The 16,715-nt window shown below is 29.2% G+C and overlaps 1 protein-coding gene across 1 annotated transcript in view; it reads right to left on the bottom strand.

Moving 5' to 3' along the window:
* The window catches only part of LOC113383690, a 37,864-nt gene extending 21,342 nt beyond the window's left edge, over window positions 1-16,522 (bottom strand). The window contains exon 1 of the mRNA XM_026621940.1: window positions 16,369-16,522. The gene's annotated coding sequence lies outside the window, so the exon portion shown is untranslated. The remainder of the gene's footprint in view (window positions 1-16,368) is intronic.
* Between the last annotated feature and the right edge of the window lie 193 nt (window positions 16,523-16,715).

Here is a 16,715-nt window from a genome sequence, read left to right as displayed (position 1 = left end):
ACTAAACCAATAAAGTCCTACGGAAACTGGTTCAATTATAAAACTTATTGATCTTTGAAAATTTTCTTTTAGAAAATACTCCGAGTTAACGTGTTCGTTAGTTTTCAATTATGTGTAATAAAACCACTCGGAATACTTTTAATTACTCATAAAAGAAATTGATTGTTTTTTGATTGAGTCGATTATTTACACATATCGGAAAGTTCATGTAAGTTACCTCAAGGCAAAATACCAATACCCACTAGTTAACTTCCCGTTGGGCAAGTTATAGAAATCGCAAAAAATCTAAAATGAAAATTTTTATATATCTTTACGTTTCAAAGGTTTCTGAACATTTGGCATACCTTAGAAAAAATGGATGTATGTGTGTGTGCGTGTGCGTGTGCATGTGTGTGTGTGGATACAAATTATCGTCGACGATTTCGGTCAACCGATTTAAATAATTAAAAAAACATTCGATTCATATTGATAAGGGGACGTGCTGATTAGTTTTTGAGAATGAAAAATGAAAAAAGTAAAACAAAATTCCATTTGGCGGTAGACATATGCACATCAAATTATCAGTTATTTTATAGAGATTTTAACAATAAGTATAAATTTTGTTTGCATTCCTATGGGTTCCGTAATAATGTTTATTCGTTAGACGGCGACGCGGCGCTTACGCGCTTTGACATTTTGTCTCTACGCAGTTAAAGCAGTACGATTGCTTTGAAAGAAAGTTCAGTATTTCTAAAATATGTCAAAATAAAGAAAACATTTTTTTTCAAAAAAGTAACTTTTTGTCAAATTCCTAGTTTCTCAAAAATCTAATTTTTTCGAAGTAAATTTTTTCAAAAATGTTAATTGTTTTTAAAATAATAATAATATTTGGTACGGGAAGATCCAGCAATTTGCCTTAAGGCTAGATGCCATGCGCCCCACTATTTTTGTATTTTTCTATCAATGCAATGATAGTGATTTTGTTCAATAGAGTTCATATCGTCTCTGCTCAAGTGTTTGCAACGCCTCTAAACGCTTTTGGCAATAAAACTTATTTGGGATTTGTATCAATTAATTCATATGTTCTAGTAAGTGAAAATTAAACAAGTAACTACTTCATCTATTTCTCTGGCCGAATCGTTTTTCAGCTCTCATCAGTTAACATGTGATTACAATTTAATTGTGAAAAAAAATCCGCGGAAGAACAGGTGTTTTTAATTGAAAATATAGATGATATGTTTCCATGTGAAAATAGCTCTTTTCTGACATTGCTGAATTATGTTAAAAATCATCACTACTAAAGAAAATCTAATAATAAAATAGATCAAACATCAGGTTGCTTTCTAGGCGTATTGCATAAACTTCCCGAAATGTGTAATAATTGACTTAATCTACCAAGATTGAGATTTAAATATTTGTATAAAATTTTCAACTGTTTATTTCGAAAATAAAGTTTTTGTTTTCAATCTAAACATACAATTTCAATTTGATATCTCTCAAAACACATCTAAATTATCTGTGATTATATCAATTATAGTGCACAGACACGAGCTTGTATGTCCTAAAATTGTAGCTTATTATTCAAAATTCATATAGGGGAGCTAGGTAACGCATGTTACTAGTTACCCTTATTAGAAATAGCCCCTAGCTCCCCTATATATAATTTTGCTAGTATCTTTCTTGAAACGCGCGCACTTATGGAATTTGTCAAAAAATCCGAATTTCAAAACCTTATCATTTTGATTCAACTTGATCACATAATCATGAGAATTATCTAGAAATAAATAATTTATACATTTTGAAACAGTTTGGATATTTGCAATGAATAGCTGCTTTCAACGTATTATACAATATTTATTATCTAGCAAATTTATTAAAGTAGTTAGTAGATTAACCATTGTATTACTATTGCATATAGTTTTTTGATTAATTTTTTTTTATTCTTTAAAATTTATCGCAATAGCTCTGTACTTGTGCTTTATCAATTATTCGGCTGCAACAGAATTGTTAGTTAACTAAGGTGTCGCCAATGCTATTGACGGCAGACGCTTTGATTTATTTCCTGTATATATTTATATAAATATATAATATATATATATATATATATATATATATATATTTATATATATATATATATATATATATTATCTGAGTTTAAAAGTCCGACATTTCATCCGTATGTGAGTTTTTAGAAATTTATTTAAAATCCATACGTTTCGGCTAGCATCTTAGCCTTCATTCAGGGGCAATCCATATAACTATAACTAGTTGAAAGTGGCATTTAGCCTTAAGGCAAGTTGCACGAACTTCTCGAAATGTGTAAAAATACCTTGCCCGCCGATAAGCAGCAGTCCTCGCAGAACGTATATTTTTACGCTGCCCGCCTATAGTGTGAGTTGACCGAAATTGTTATTTGGATATTTAGATAAAATTTTCAACTATTTATTTCTAAAATACAGTTATCTTTAAATCCACACATTGTGATTTCCAATAAAAAAAAATTGTTTCTTTCTTTTTCTCAAACAGATTTAAATTATCTGTAATTATATTAATTATACTGCACAGGCAAATACTTATAAGTCCTAAAATTGTAGTTTAATATTACAAATTTTAATAAATTGACAATGTTTGACTCATCACATCACAGAAGCAACTTTTGACACAAATTTTGACTATAATATTTTTTCAAACTTGGATGAATTTTTAATATAAAACTATTTGTCGTAGGGCCGTAAATTTTCAGTATGTTTTATGAGACCACGATATATATTACCAAAAAAAGGTTCATAAAAATTGGAAAAAATTATTTTTCAACAGTTAAATTCAAGAAAACATAAAATTAATCAGCATCATTCCCAACCAATATCTCTCGAACAGTTTTTGAATTTTTAAATTTTTTTCACTTTGCTACTATTTACGAAGAAACGGTTCAGCCGATCGTCGCACAAAACTGAGAAAAGATAATCAACATCAAAATATATCGATTGGCTTTTAAATTTTTGAAATCGGTTCAGACGTTTTTATGCAAACGTCAATGAAAGTTCGACTTTTGACAATTAAACGCCAAAAAAACGATAATAATTTTTGCAAACTTTGACGAATTTTTAAAATTAAAAGGCTTGTCTTAGGTCCGTAATATTTTAGTATGATCTATAAGACTATGGTATCTACCGTCAACAAAAAATCATGAAAATAGTCGAAAAAAAATTGTTTAATACTTTATTACAAGGAAACGGCCCGGCCGATCTTTACCAAAAAGTAATCAGTATCTTTCCCAACTAATATCTTACGAACGGTTTTTGAATTTTCAAAATGGATTCAGAATTACGGGCCAAAACGTGGGTGACAAATTTTTCACTTTATTACAAAGCTATTTACAAAAAAACGGCTTGTCTGATCGTCGCACAAAATTGATAAAAGCTAGTCCTCATCGAGATACATCGAATGGCATTTAAATTTTTGAAATCAGTCCAGCCGTTTTTGAGCAAACGTCGATTTAGTGTAAAAATCTGTTCACATACACACATACATACCTTTTCCAAATTCGGTCTCATTTGATTCAGAATGCCTTGAAACGTCGAGAAAACGTAAAATTATTATTATTGTTACAAATAGTTGATTTTGGCATAGGAAGATTTAGCTGTTTCGAAGATACGGGGCAAAAAAAGCCAAAAATAATAATTCAGTTTTTGAGAGAACGAAGATTTTCTCATTATCCTCATTAAGAATAAATTTCTTGCATTAATTTTGCTTATTCTTTGATTTGATATATTGAATCATATTTATAACGGGAATATTCAATAGTTCTCATAGAAATCGCGCTGCTTTATTTGCGTAAAGACGAATTAGCAAAGCGCATAAGCGCCGCGTCGTAGTCTAATGGATAAACAATGTTACGGAACCAATAGAAATGTAATCATAATTGTTTTTGAAATATCCGATAATTTGATTAGCATATTTCCAAAGTTTATTATTGACCGCCAAATGGCTTTTTTTTACTTTTATTATAGTCGATCTCGAAAATCGCTAGACTTGCTCCCCAAAATTTAATCAGTTCTTCATTTTATCAATACAAAGTATAATTTTTTTGAAATATTAAAAACTGAATTACCGTTTTTGGCACTTTTTGCCCCGTATCTTCGAAACGCCTGGACCTGTCTCATTTAAAAACTAATAGGCATATCTCCTTATCAATAGGAGTCGAATGTTTTTTGAATCATGCTAATCGGTTGAACCGAACCGAAATCAGTCATACATCATACATCTATTTTTTCTTGGGCATGCCAAAATGTTTAAAAACCTCTAAAATATAAAGATATATAAAAAAATATTTATGATTTTTTTTTTTTGCTATTACTATAACTAACCCTAGGGAAGCTAAAAAGTTAAACATTTTTAGAAAAATTCAAAGTATAAAAAAAATCGAAACAAAAAAATTCAAATTTTTCAAAAACTCTTAATTTTTCAAAAATTTTAAAATTTCCAAAAATCTCATTTTTTCAAACTGGTTTTTTAAAAGTTTTCATTTTCGGTACGGAAAGTTCCAGCAATTTGCCTTAAGGCACGATGTCATGCCCCACTAGTTTTTAGTAATATACATAAGCAAAAGTTCATGTATATTAGAACAATTGGGTACAAAGTCAACATCGATAGTAAAAATACCTTAACTTGAGGTCCTCAATTACCTATAAGTAGAAAAGTTCCAATCGGAAAATTGAAATGTGTGCTAAGAATCTTTTTTGTGAACCTTGACATACTTACATATAGTATTACATTTACATCTCAACATTCTTGACATCCACAAATCTATGATAATGCTGTAAAATTTTCCACTAAGTTTTTAATTTACAGGATTTGCTATGCATGCTACTGCATATTGCACAATTGATTGCTGAAACCACGATTGTTTAGTCAAAAACTGATGAAAAAATGAAATTGTGAGTGTAGAAGATATATTAATATTTCTATTCTCTGTTAATCCTATATATGCTCCTCAGATTTGGTCGTACCTTATTTTCTACATGAACAATTATACGTAATTCTTTCATTCATACTCCCACCTTATTAAGCACTCACAATGAGTAATTAACTTTCTGTAGGTTAGTTATAGTAATGGGCCGAAAATCGAAAATGAAAATTTTAACATTTCTCGACGTTTTGAAGGTTTCTGAACATTTTGGTATATCTCAGAGAAAATGGATGTGTGTGTATGTGTGTGTGTATGTATGTATGTCTGGATACAATTTTTATTACTTTTGGTAAAAATAGTTAAAAAAACATTCGATTCATATTGATAAGGAGGTGTGCTGATTAGTTTTTGGCAAAGGCAGATCCAGCCGTTTCGGAAATACGGAGCAGAGAGTGCAGAAAATAGAAATCGAGTTTTTGAGAGTAGAGAGCATCCGATTTTACTGATCTAAAAAACATTCAATTTGTAACGATGGGGAGAAGTGGTGATTAGATTTTGGCAAAGGCAAGTCCAGTCGTTTTGGAGATACCGAGTTAAATGTGCAAAAAATTGCAGTTTTTTAGAGAAACTAAGCATCCGATTTGAATGATTCAAAAAATTTGCTTGTTTTGACAAAATTATTACTTTTGCAAAAAAAAATATTCAAAATTTTTTTTTAAAAAAGCATTTTTTTGTATGTCGAAAATAATTCGGATGTTAGTTTTATTTCTGGCTGAAGTTCTAAAGTTTACTTATATACTTTAAATAATTAATTTTAACTTTGTAATTTAGTTTATAGAACTCTTATAAATATTAGACAATGTTACAGTATTGATAATAAATCTATATGAAAACATTTAATATTTCTCGAACATTTCGTTACGGTACGGGAAGTTCCAGCAATTTGCCTTTAGGCACGATGCCATTCACAACTAGTATGAGTTTATTTAATATGTGAATAAACAAAACGGAGTTAGTATGAAGAATTTTATCTCATATTTCGAGAATTATATAAACTAAATTGCAAAGTTTTAATTACTTATGTCAAGTATATAAGTGAGCTCCAAAATTTTAGCTAAAATTATAATAAAAATCCAAACTTTTTTCTATATTCAGAAAAAAAAATTCTTTAAAAAAAATGGCTTCCCTAAAAATAATCGTTTCGTCAATATCTCCGTCAGTATCAGTCTTCTCGAAAAACTAATCACCACTTCTCCCCATCATTACGAATTGAATATTTTTCGAATCATTCAAATCTGATGCTAAGTACTCTCAAAAACTCGATTTTTGGTCGATTACTATCATTTACAATTAATGGTATATCTAATCGTGCTAGTATTTTTTTATAGCAGATGCATAATATTTCACAAATAATTTATTAAGTTTTTAAAAAATATGTTTCGACGTTTATAATGAAATTTAACGTGGCGATAAAGTACAAGCACATATAAATGGCAAATATGAAAACTTGATTTTCGAGATAAACAGTTTAAAATTGTAGGTATCTAAATAATCTCAATTTAGGTTGATTAGGTAAATTATTACTCTTTTCGGAAAGTTTTTGCAACTTGCCTTATGGCAAAATGTCACTTTCAACCTTATTTTGAGCAACATTTGGCCTTCTTGAAATTTTTTTATTAAAATGATATTATTAAAAATAATCTAAAATCTTGTCTTATTGCCACAATATATCCGGTTTCTCGATCGTTACAAAAGTTGAAAGCGATCGGTTCTTAACAATGTTGAAGCAAGATCTCAATATTTTTCCTTATATTTTAGGAAAATATGTATTATTTTGATATTTTGTATTTGCATGTCAATTAAATGCTTATTTCAGTCAGTTTGGTTTCGTTCAATGAAGTATTCATGCTTGCACATATTTACTTTTCGGTGGGTGGCACGGAATAGAGAAATATTTATATAATATTATGGTAGAATCAATCATGTACGTTTGCACGTATTGAAAAAATAAGATTTATACATTGAAATCATTTAATTTGTACTGCAACAATTTCAATGAAGAACTAGGGGTGTGTATGGCATTGTGCCTTAAGGCAAATTGCTGGAACTTTCCGTACCGTAACGAAATGTTCGAGAAATATTAAATGTTTTCAAATAGATTATTATGAATAAATACTGTAACATTGTATATTATTTATAAGAATTATATAAACTGAATTGCAAAGTTAAAATTATTTATTTAAAGTATATTAGAACTTTAGTCAGAATTAAAAATAAAATCTGAAGTATTTTCGATAAACAAAAAAAATTTTTTTTGAAAAAAAAATGAAAAAAAAAAGTTAAAATTCTTTTTTCCAAAAACAATTATTTTGTTAAAATAAGCAGAATGTTCTTTGAATAATTCAAATCGGACGCTTAATTCTCTCAAAAATGGAAGATTTTTTGCACACTTAGCTCGGTAACTCCGAAACCACTGGACCTGCCTTTGCTTTCCAATACCACCAATTTTTTGTCCACATTTCAGCCCGCAATTCTAATTCTAAATACTTTAAACCAATATAAAACTTTGCAATTCAGTTTATATAATTCTCATAAATATTAGACAACTAGCCGACCCGACAGACTTCAAAAAAAATTGTAATGTGGCGGTGTTTTGTTCCTACTTTTTTCTATTCTTTGCAAAAAATTATCCTGAACAGAACCGTCACCCTGGTAAAAATTCGGTGTGAATTAAAAATAATTAAATAATTAAATTTGTGCCGTTGCAAAGGCGCGGTTGGTCGATATTTCGCAATATTATAATTGCCGATCCAATCTTTAATTGAAGATTGTGAGGTGACAATCTTAGCAAATCCAGCGAGTTTAAAAACTCCGGTGGATCGTCTTGGTTAGTTGTCGAATCAACTGATTCGCCTGTAATATGTTCTTGAATTTCGAAATTTAATTCATTTACATCAATGTTTTTGGCTGCCAATATAGCTTGTTAATCAATAGAAAGATATTTCTATGTTTATATAAATACAGTAGAATCCGCTTAGTATGACATTCAAGGGACGGCGAAAAATCGTCATACTAAGCGGTCGTCATACTAAGCGTACTGAAAAAAAAAACAATTTTTGGCGAATATGTTATTAATTTCAGTAATTTAATACAAAAATTAAGGTAAAAAATGACACATACTGACAAATTGACAAATTTAATTAAAAATATGACATAACAATGCATTTTTTAATGTAAGAAATCTGTAATTTTTGTTTGAATTTTAATTACTGGGTAAAAATAGTAAAAAATATAGAACTTTACTAATTCAGTAAATTATAGCAGATGTTATCGCTTCCAAATTTCGAACACCAAGAATGAGCCTACTAATTTTTTGCACGAGGTCGTCCTCCAAAACCAAACTGCCTTTAAAATTACGTCATAATAAGCGGTTGTCAATATATCCGGCGTTATACTAATCGGATTCTACTGTATATTAAAAATTAGATTATCAAAAACTACACAAAATGTCATGACATAGATCATTGTTTTTTCTACAAATTTCGTTGCCTACTCGATTAAAAAAGAAAAGGGCTGTTTTTAGGGTTTTCCCGGCAATTATTGGAATTTTTCTCGCCGTAAGAACCATCCTTGGACATCAACGAACATTTTAAAAAAAGAATTGGCCAAATTGGTCCAGGCGTTGTTGAGTTATGCGCTTACCAACACATTTTGCGTTCCATTTTTATATATAAGATAAGATGTTACAGTATTTATTTATAATAATCTATTTCTCGAACATTTCGTTACGGTACGGGAAGTTCCAGCAATTTGTCTCAAAGCACGTTGCCATACACACCACTAGTTCCAAATCCATTTGATTCAGAATAGCTTGAAACGTCGCAAAAACATAAAATTATCGAATCGAATTTTTTTAAGAAAACAAACTTCTTCGGGAAATTAATAAATGAATTGTAATTATTGTCGCAATAAAATATTTTATCACAGTTATATAATCTTGTTCTTAAATTAAAAGTGTAGTTTCCAAAATCTTTTATAGACATTAGCTAAAAATTATTTTTATTATATTTATGAGCGTTTCAGTGGAATATTACTTTTGATCATAATTTAAAATATTATTTTGTTTCCTTATATTTTTGTAACATTTTTTAAATAATAATTAGTTTTACGCATATCTAATTTCATTATCTCAAATAATTAGTTTTGTTAATTATAACTTCTTGCAACTTTTTATCAAGCAAAAGATTATTTAAAATTAGTTTTCATTTATATGAATTTCTTAACATATAAGTTATGCATGAAATTACTTTTTTCCATTAAAGTAATATTAATACCGAGTATAGATTGCTAGGTATATATTCGACTTGGCGAAAATAGAGTTGTTTATGTAAAAATTATTGTTTATTGTCTCTATGGAAGGATTCTTATATCTGATTTATTATATACTAGAGATGTGTAACTCACTCCGGAGTGAATCCGAGCGGAGTTGTGTCGGAGATTTTGTCATATCCGACTTTCCTGAACTGGTATTAAATCTGTTAACTCGTGCAAACATTTAATGTTTTTGGCGTTTTTGCTTTGGAAAGGAAGCGGTTGCTTTCTCGTCTCACAGGCAGTTTTATAACCTTTTAGGTATACGAGTCAAAATAATGCCATTGTGTATTTTCCAAAATACAAAAAAAAAATACTTAAAAAATACAGGACCATGAAATTGTGTTCAAGTGTGAATAGCTTAAATGTATAATTTATTGAATAGTAAGGGTTCATATAACTACGACAATCTTCGGCCATGAATGATGGCAATCAGGAATGTATATACCGAAAAATACACGAAATGAAATACATTTAATCTGGTTTTTCCATAGCCTGAAATAACAATACTCCAAAAATCGAAATTGAAAATTTTTACATTTCTTCACGTTTTGAAGGTTTCTGAACATTTTAGCATACCTCAGAAAAAATGGATGTGTGTGTGTGTATGTATGGTATATAATATTTATATTGATAATTTTATGTTTTTGCGACGTTTCAAGCTATTTTGAATCGAATGAATTTGGAACTAGTGGTATGTATGGAAACAAATTTTCGTTCACGTTTTCGGGCGCACAGATCAACCGATTTGAATGGTTCAAAAAACATTCGATTCCTATTGATAGGGAAATGTGCTGATTAGTTTTTGGCAAAGACATGTCCAGCCGTTTCGGAGATTTCATGCAAAGTGTGCCGAAAATAGAAATCGAAATTTTGAGAGAACGGAGCATTCGATTTGAATGATCTAAAAAACATTCTGTTCGTAATGATGGGGAGAGGTGATGATTAGTTTTTAGCAAAAGCAGGTCCAACCATTTCGAAGCAAATGGTTGAAATGTGCAAAAATGACAGATTTTGAGAAAACTAAGCGTCCGATTTGAATGACTCAAAGAACTTTGCGCTTGTTTTAACAAAATAATTGCCTTTTCAATTTTTTTTTCAATTTTCTTTGTATATCAAAAATAATTCAGAATTTTAATTTAATCAATAATTAAAATTAAACCAAAGTTCGAATATACTTTAAACAAATAATTTTAATTTTGCAATTCAGTTTATATAATTCTTATAATATTACAGTATTTATAATAATCAATTTGAAAACATTTAATATTCCTCGAACATTTCGTTACCTTACGGAAAGCTCCAGCAAATTGCCTCAAGGCACAATGCCATATAGCACTAGTTTTATTATATGTATTGTTAACTTTAAAATAGATTCAACAGTTTTTGTTATCTAACCTCTATAAAAGCTTCCACGTGGGGGGGGGGGGTAAAAAGAACCAACTGAACTTTTGACCTGGTAAATTGTAATCAATAAAAAATAGTAAATTAAGAAGTAAAATAAGTTAAAAATACTTTCTTACAAGAAATAAATTAAATAAATGGTTATTTCAACTCTGCTGATAAATATTTCTGACAAAATACCAGATCAAGGATATATACAGTGTTATCTCTGTAAAAAATATACTCATGAAATTTATATTTTGAACTTGTTGAATAATGTAGCCATTATTTCGTAAATCCCATTCAAATTAAAAATTAGACATTGGACTTGTTTGCCTCCTGGCCGTCGCATTTAGGCAAAAGGGCCAGCTGACAGATTTCAAAAAAGCAGCAGAAAAGCTAATTTCACTACATAGTCAGATAGTTATTTGTTTAATATGTGTTTTTGTTGTGATTTAATTGGTTTGGTTTTCACAATATAATCGCTCAGTCATATTGGACTTTGGTGTTTGAAATGTGATTTTTCTGTTTTTCAAAATTTTGTCACGTTTGTCATCTTGTATTGATTGGGAGATATGCTGATTAGTTTTTGACAAAGATAGATGTTTCAAAGATACTTGGCTAAAAGTGCCAAAAATGGTTATTCAGTTTTTTCAGTTCCCGTACCGTAACCAAATGATCGAGGAATATTAAATGTTTTCATATAGAAATTTATGAATATTGCAACATTGTCTAATATTTATAAGAATTATATAACTGTATTTCAAACTTGAAATTATTTGTTTAAGATATATTAGAAGTTCTAATTTAGAACAGAATTAAAACTAAAATCTGAATTAGTTTCGATATACAAAAAATGCTTGAAAAAAATTGTTTTTTGAAACAAAAATGAGAACCAAAATTTTTTTTCCAAAAGCAATTATTTTGTTGAAACAAGCAGAAAGGTCTTTGAGTCATTCAAATTGGAAGCTTAGTTCTCTCAAAAACTGCCATTTATTGCACATTTAGCTCTGTATCTATGAAATGGCTGGACCCGCTTTGCCAAAAACTAATCACCTCTTCTCCCAATCATTACAAACTGAATGTTTTTTAGATCATTTAAATCGGATACTCCGTTCCCTCAAAAACTCGATTTGTATTTTCTGCACTCTTTGCTCCGTATCTCCGTAACAGCTGGACCTGCCTTTGCCAAAAACTAATCAGCACATCTTCCTATCAATAGGAATCGAATGATTGATCCGTGCGCCCGAAAAAATGCGGACATACAAAACACACACACACACAACACCCTACGGGATGTTAAAAAAAAACTCTTTCACAAAAGTATTTTTTTTTCAAAAGTTTCAAAATTTTCAACAATATAGTTTTTTCAAAGTTTTAAAATAATTTTAATATAATATTAATGAATATTTTAATTTGCAGTACACGGAGTTCAAGCGATTTGCTTTAAAACGCAATGTCATGTCTTACTAGATAAGGAGACGTGCTGATTAGTTTTTCACAAAGGCAGGTCCAGCCGTTTCGAAGATACGGGGCAAAAAGTGCCAAAAATGGTAACTCAGTTTTTAAAAGAACGGAGCGTTCGATTTTAATAATTCAAAAAACATTTTACTTGTATTGATAAGATGAAGAATTGATCAAATTTTCTGGCGGTTTCGGAGATCTAGTGAAAAAAGTAAAAAAAAATGCCATTTGGCGGTCAAAAATGATCATTAGACATATGCACATCAAATTATCAGATATTTTATAGAGATTTTAACAATAAGTATAAATTTTCAATTGATGGTTCAAGAAATAGGTTTGAATACATAAATCTAAAAAAATTATTTTATTAAGATACAATGATGAATGCAATAGGCTTGCACCGGTTTGCATAGCTTTGGCCATTGCAGTTACAATAGCAACTGCTTTAAAATGATATTTTTAAAATTAAAACTAATTAATAATTACTTAAAAACTTTAGGACAGAAACGTCTACTAGACATGTATGTTTCTATAGACAGAATCTTTATAAAATTTAAAATCACTAAATAATTCAGTTTTTCAAAAAAAGCAAGGAGAGTGAATAAATATCTGGAATCATTTGTAAAAAGTTCAGAAAATTAGAGAGAATTAGATAGATAAATAATTAAAATGATAAATAAATATTCTTTTCATTTTATGTAAATTTATATTTTATGAAAAAAAAAATTTTCATGAGGGGGCCTCCAAACAAATTTTGATACGGGGCCCCGCCAAGACACGCTACGCCCCTGGTTCCGTATCAATGTTTAACCGTTAGACGGCGACGCAGCGCTTACGCGCTTTGAGATTCCGTCTCTATGCAGTTAAAGCAGTACGATTGCTTTGAAAAAAAGTTCAGAATTTTCAAAATATTTGAAAATAAAGAAAACATTTTTTTCATTAACATTTTTTTTCAAAAAAAAATTAATTTTTGTCAAACTTATAGTTTCTCAAAAATCTAATTTTTTCGAAGAAAATTTGTTTCGAAAATGTTAATCGTTTTTAAAAAAAATAATAATTTTTGGTACGGGAAGTTCCAGCAATTTGCCTTAAGGCACGATGCCATGCGCTCCACTAGTTTCGGTTTTTCCACGTTATGGTGTATTCAAAATACGTCACAATATTTATTTTCAATAATAAATGTTTGCACGAACCCATTAAGACTAAGTTTAAAATGTACGCAATACTCTAGATTTCCATATCCAAAGAGATTTACTTAATTTTAAAACAACTTTGTTTTATTGATATCAATCACCACTTGCGTCTTTTAGTTTAGCACTTCAATATTAAATAAAAAGCTTTGATCATCTTAATAAAAACAAGTTGGTAAAAATAACCATCATTATATTTCTGTAGTAGATTCTATAATATATCTCAAACAAAATTAATACACTCAGATCTTTTATCTCTATTTTAAAATAATAAAGAATCAAAACGGTAAAAGTAATTTAATGTAAAATGGAAAATAATAACTAGTGATAATAGTAAATATTACGTGAAAACCCGTCAAAATAAGACCATTTGAAATTTGTATTAAATGAATAATTTTTCAAACCAGGTCGCATTTTCACTCAAGAAAAGTTGCATTAACTTCCCGACGTTAAATAATCAACTTTATAATATTAATAATTATTGAAATTGCAGCAACAATTCTTTCAGATATAAAGATAAAATGTTTATAACTGTTTATTTCAAAAATAGAGATTTAGTTTTTAACTTCCCGTAGGGCAGTTATAGTAATGGACCAAAAATCGAAATTGAAAATTTTTGCATTTCTCGACGTTTTGAAGGTTTCTGAACATTTTGGCGTACCTTAGATAAAATGGATGTGTGTGTGTGTGTGTATTTTGTGTGTCCGCATTTTTTCGTTCACGTCTTCGGGCGGATCAACCGATGTGAATGATTTAAAGAACATTCGATTCTTATTATTAGGGAAATGTGCTGATTAGTTTTTGACAAAGGCAGGTTCAGCAGTTACGGAGATAAAGAGCAAAGAGTGCAGAAAATACAAATCGAGTTTTTGAGATAACGGATTATGCGATTTGAATGATCTAAAAACATTCAATTTTTAATGATTGGGAAAAGAGGTGATTAGTTTTTGGCAGAGGCAGGTTCAGCCATTTCGAAGATACAGTGCTAAATGTACAAAAAATGGCAGTTTTTGAGAGAACTAAGTGTCCGATTTGAATGATTCAAAGAACTTTCTGCATGTTTCAACAAAATAATTGTTTTGGAAAAAAATTGGTTTCAAAATTTAAAAAAAATTTTTTTTTCAAAAATTTTTTTTTTTTTTGAATATTGAAAATAATTCAGATTTTAATTTTAATTCTGACTAAAGTTTTAATATGCTTTAAACAAATAATTTAAACTTTGCAATTCAGTTTGTATAATTCTTATAAATATTAGACAATGTTACAGTATTTATAATAATCTATTTGAAAATATTTAATATTCCTCGAACATTTTGTTACGGTACGGGAAGTTCCAGCAATTTGCCTTAAAGCACGATGCCATGCACCCCACTAGTTGTTAATAAAAACTAAACGATATGATTCAAAACTGATATCTTTTGGTTAACATGTCAAATTTCAAAAATATTTGCACTTAGTCGCTAAATATAAAAAAACTGCTCGGTCGACCGTCACACAAGACTAATCAACGCTAGTTCTCATTGAGTTTCATCAAATGTCTTTTGAATGTTTAGAATTGGTGTAGCCGTTTATGAAAAATAAGGCAACATTTTGGCTCACAGACACACATACTCATGCTTACACTCTTTTTCCAATTTTTTAATTTAACCTATCAGAATGGATTAAAATTCGACAAATTATATAATTAGAATGTTCCTAACTAAACTTCTAAACTTCTCCTTCGGGAAGTTAATAATTAAAAGAAAGTAGAAATGATAAACTGATTTTTTAAACTTTATGTGCAACTCATATTTAGTATTATAAAAAACAACTAGTGGTGTATGGTATCGTGCCTTAAGGCAAATTGCTTGAACTTCCCGTAACAAAATGATCGAGGAATATTAAATGTTTTTATATAGATTTTTATAAATATTGTAATATTGTCTAATATTTATAAGAATTGTATAAACTAAATTGCAAAGTTGAAATTCTTTTTCAAAGTATATTAAAACAGAATAAAAATTAAAACCTGAATTATTTTCGATATACAAAAAAAAAAAATTTCTTGAAAAAAAAATAAAATCTTTAAAAACATTTTTTTCCAAAAGTAATTATTCTGTTCCGTGAATAATTCAAATCGGACGTTTAGTTCACTCAAAAACTGCCATTTTTGCACATTTCGCTCTGTATGGCTGGACATGCCTTTGTCAAAAACTAATCACCTCTTCTCCCAATCATTACAAATTGAATGTTTCTTAGATCATTCAAATTGGATACTCAGGTTTTCTCAAGAACTCGATTTGTATTTTCTGCACTCTTTGCTCCGAATCTCCGAAACGGCCGGACCTGCCTTTGCCAAAAACTATTAGCACATCTCCCTATCAATATGAGTCGAATGTTTTTTGAACTATTCAAATCGGTTGAGCCGTGCGCCCAAAAACGTGGACAAAAAAATGCGGACATACAAAACACACACACACACATACACACATATGCATTTTTTCTGAGGTATGCCAAAATATTCAGAAATCTTCAAAACGTCGAGCAATGCAAAGATTTTCATTTTAGATTTTCGGTCAATTACTATAACTACCCTTAGTTAAAGTTAAAAAGTTATTGAAAAAATGTAAGAATGCTTATTTAATTTATTATTTTATATTATAATTAACATTTGCAATTGCTCTAATTATAGAATAGATTTAAATAATTGTTAAAAAATGCATATAACTTATACATATTGATATATCAACCATATAATTTTAAATATGATTATTATACTAAATATTTTGTGTAAAAGATATTAGTTATTTACAAGATCGTAGTATAAGAGATGCTTTTGAATAGCTCCTATACGTTTTACTACAGTACGTACATTTTAATATTTTATCACTCCTAAAATGAACTCACTTAAAGTACATTTTTAGTTTAATATGGAAATTGTTGTTCAGAAAGTTTGTTCACAAATCAACTGCGAAAAAACATTTTGTAATAAATAAAATGATAAATATAATTTGCGAATTAAAATTGTGCAATTTACATGAAATATCCGCTATATAATAAATGTATTTTGAATTCAAGTGTTCCTGAACATACCTGAATTTTAATTCCAGGAAAAGCACAAACTAATACCACACCACTCTATATTGCTTAAATAAGAAGATTGAAATGAATTTTTACTATGAAATAATACTTGCAAGATATCAACTTATTTTTTTTCAGATATTTTCACTTTCTGGTAAACAATGTATTGTGCTGTTCTTTGAGTTTTGGCGCGCTGGCTGACGGCGCTGTCTTATTTAAAGCATTAACCACGCCTTCTGACATCTATCCCTTCCTCGTCCAATTGATAAAACGCACAATTACAAATGAATATATAAAACAATATTATTTTTGTCATATAAAAATTCGATTTGCATCGCATCAGCAACTAGTGGTGCATG

The sequence above is a fragment of the Ctenocephalides felis genome, unplaced genomic scaffold, assembly GCF_003426905.1.
Source record: "Ctenocephalides felis isolate EL2017-DRISC unplaced genomic scaffold, ASM342690v1 CF-g0.4_SCAFFOLD_03570, whole genome shotgun sequence".
Taxonomy (NCBI): domain Eukaryota; kingdom Metazoa; phylum Arthropoda; class Insecta; order Siphonaptera; family Pulicidae; genus Ctenocephalides; species Ctenocephalides felis.
This window is presented reverse-complemented; position numbering and strand designations above follow the sequence as displayed.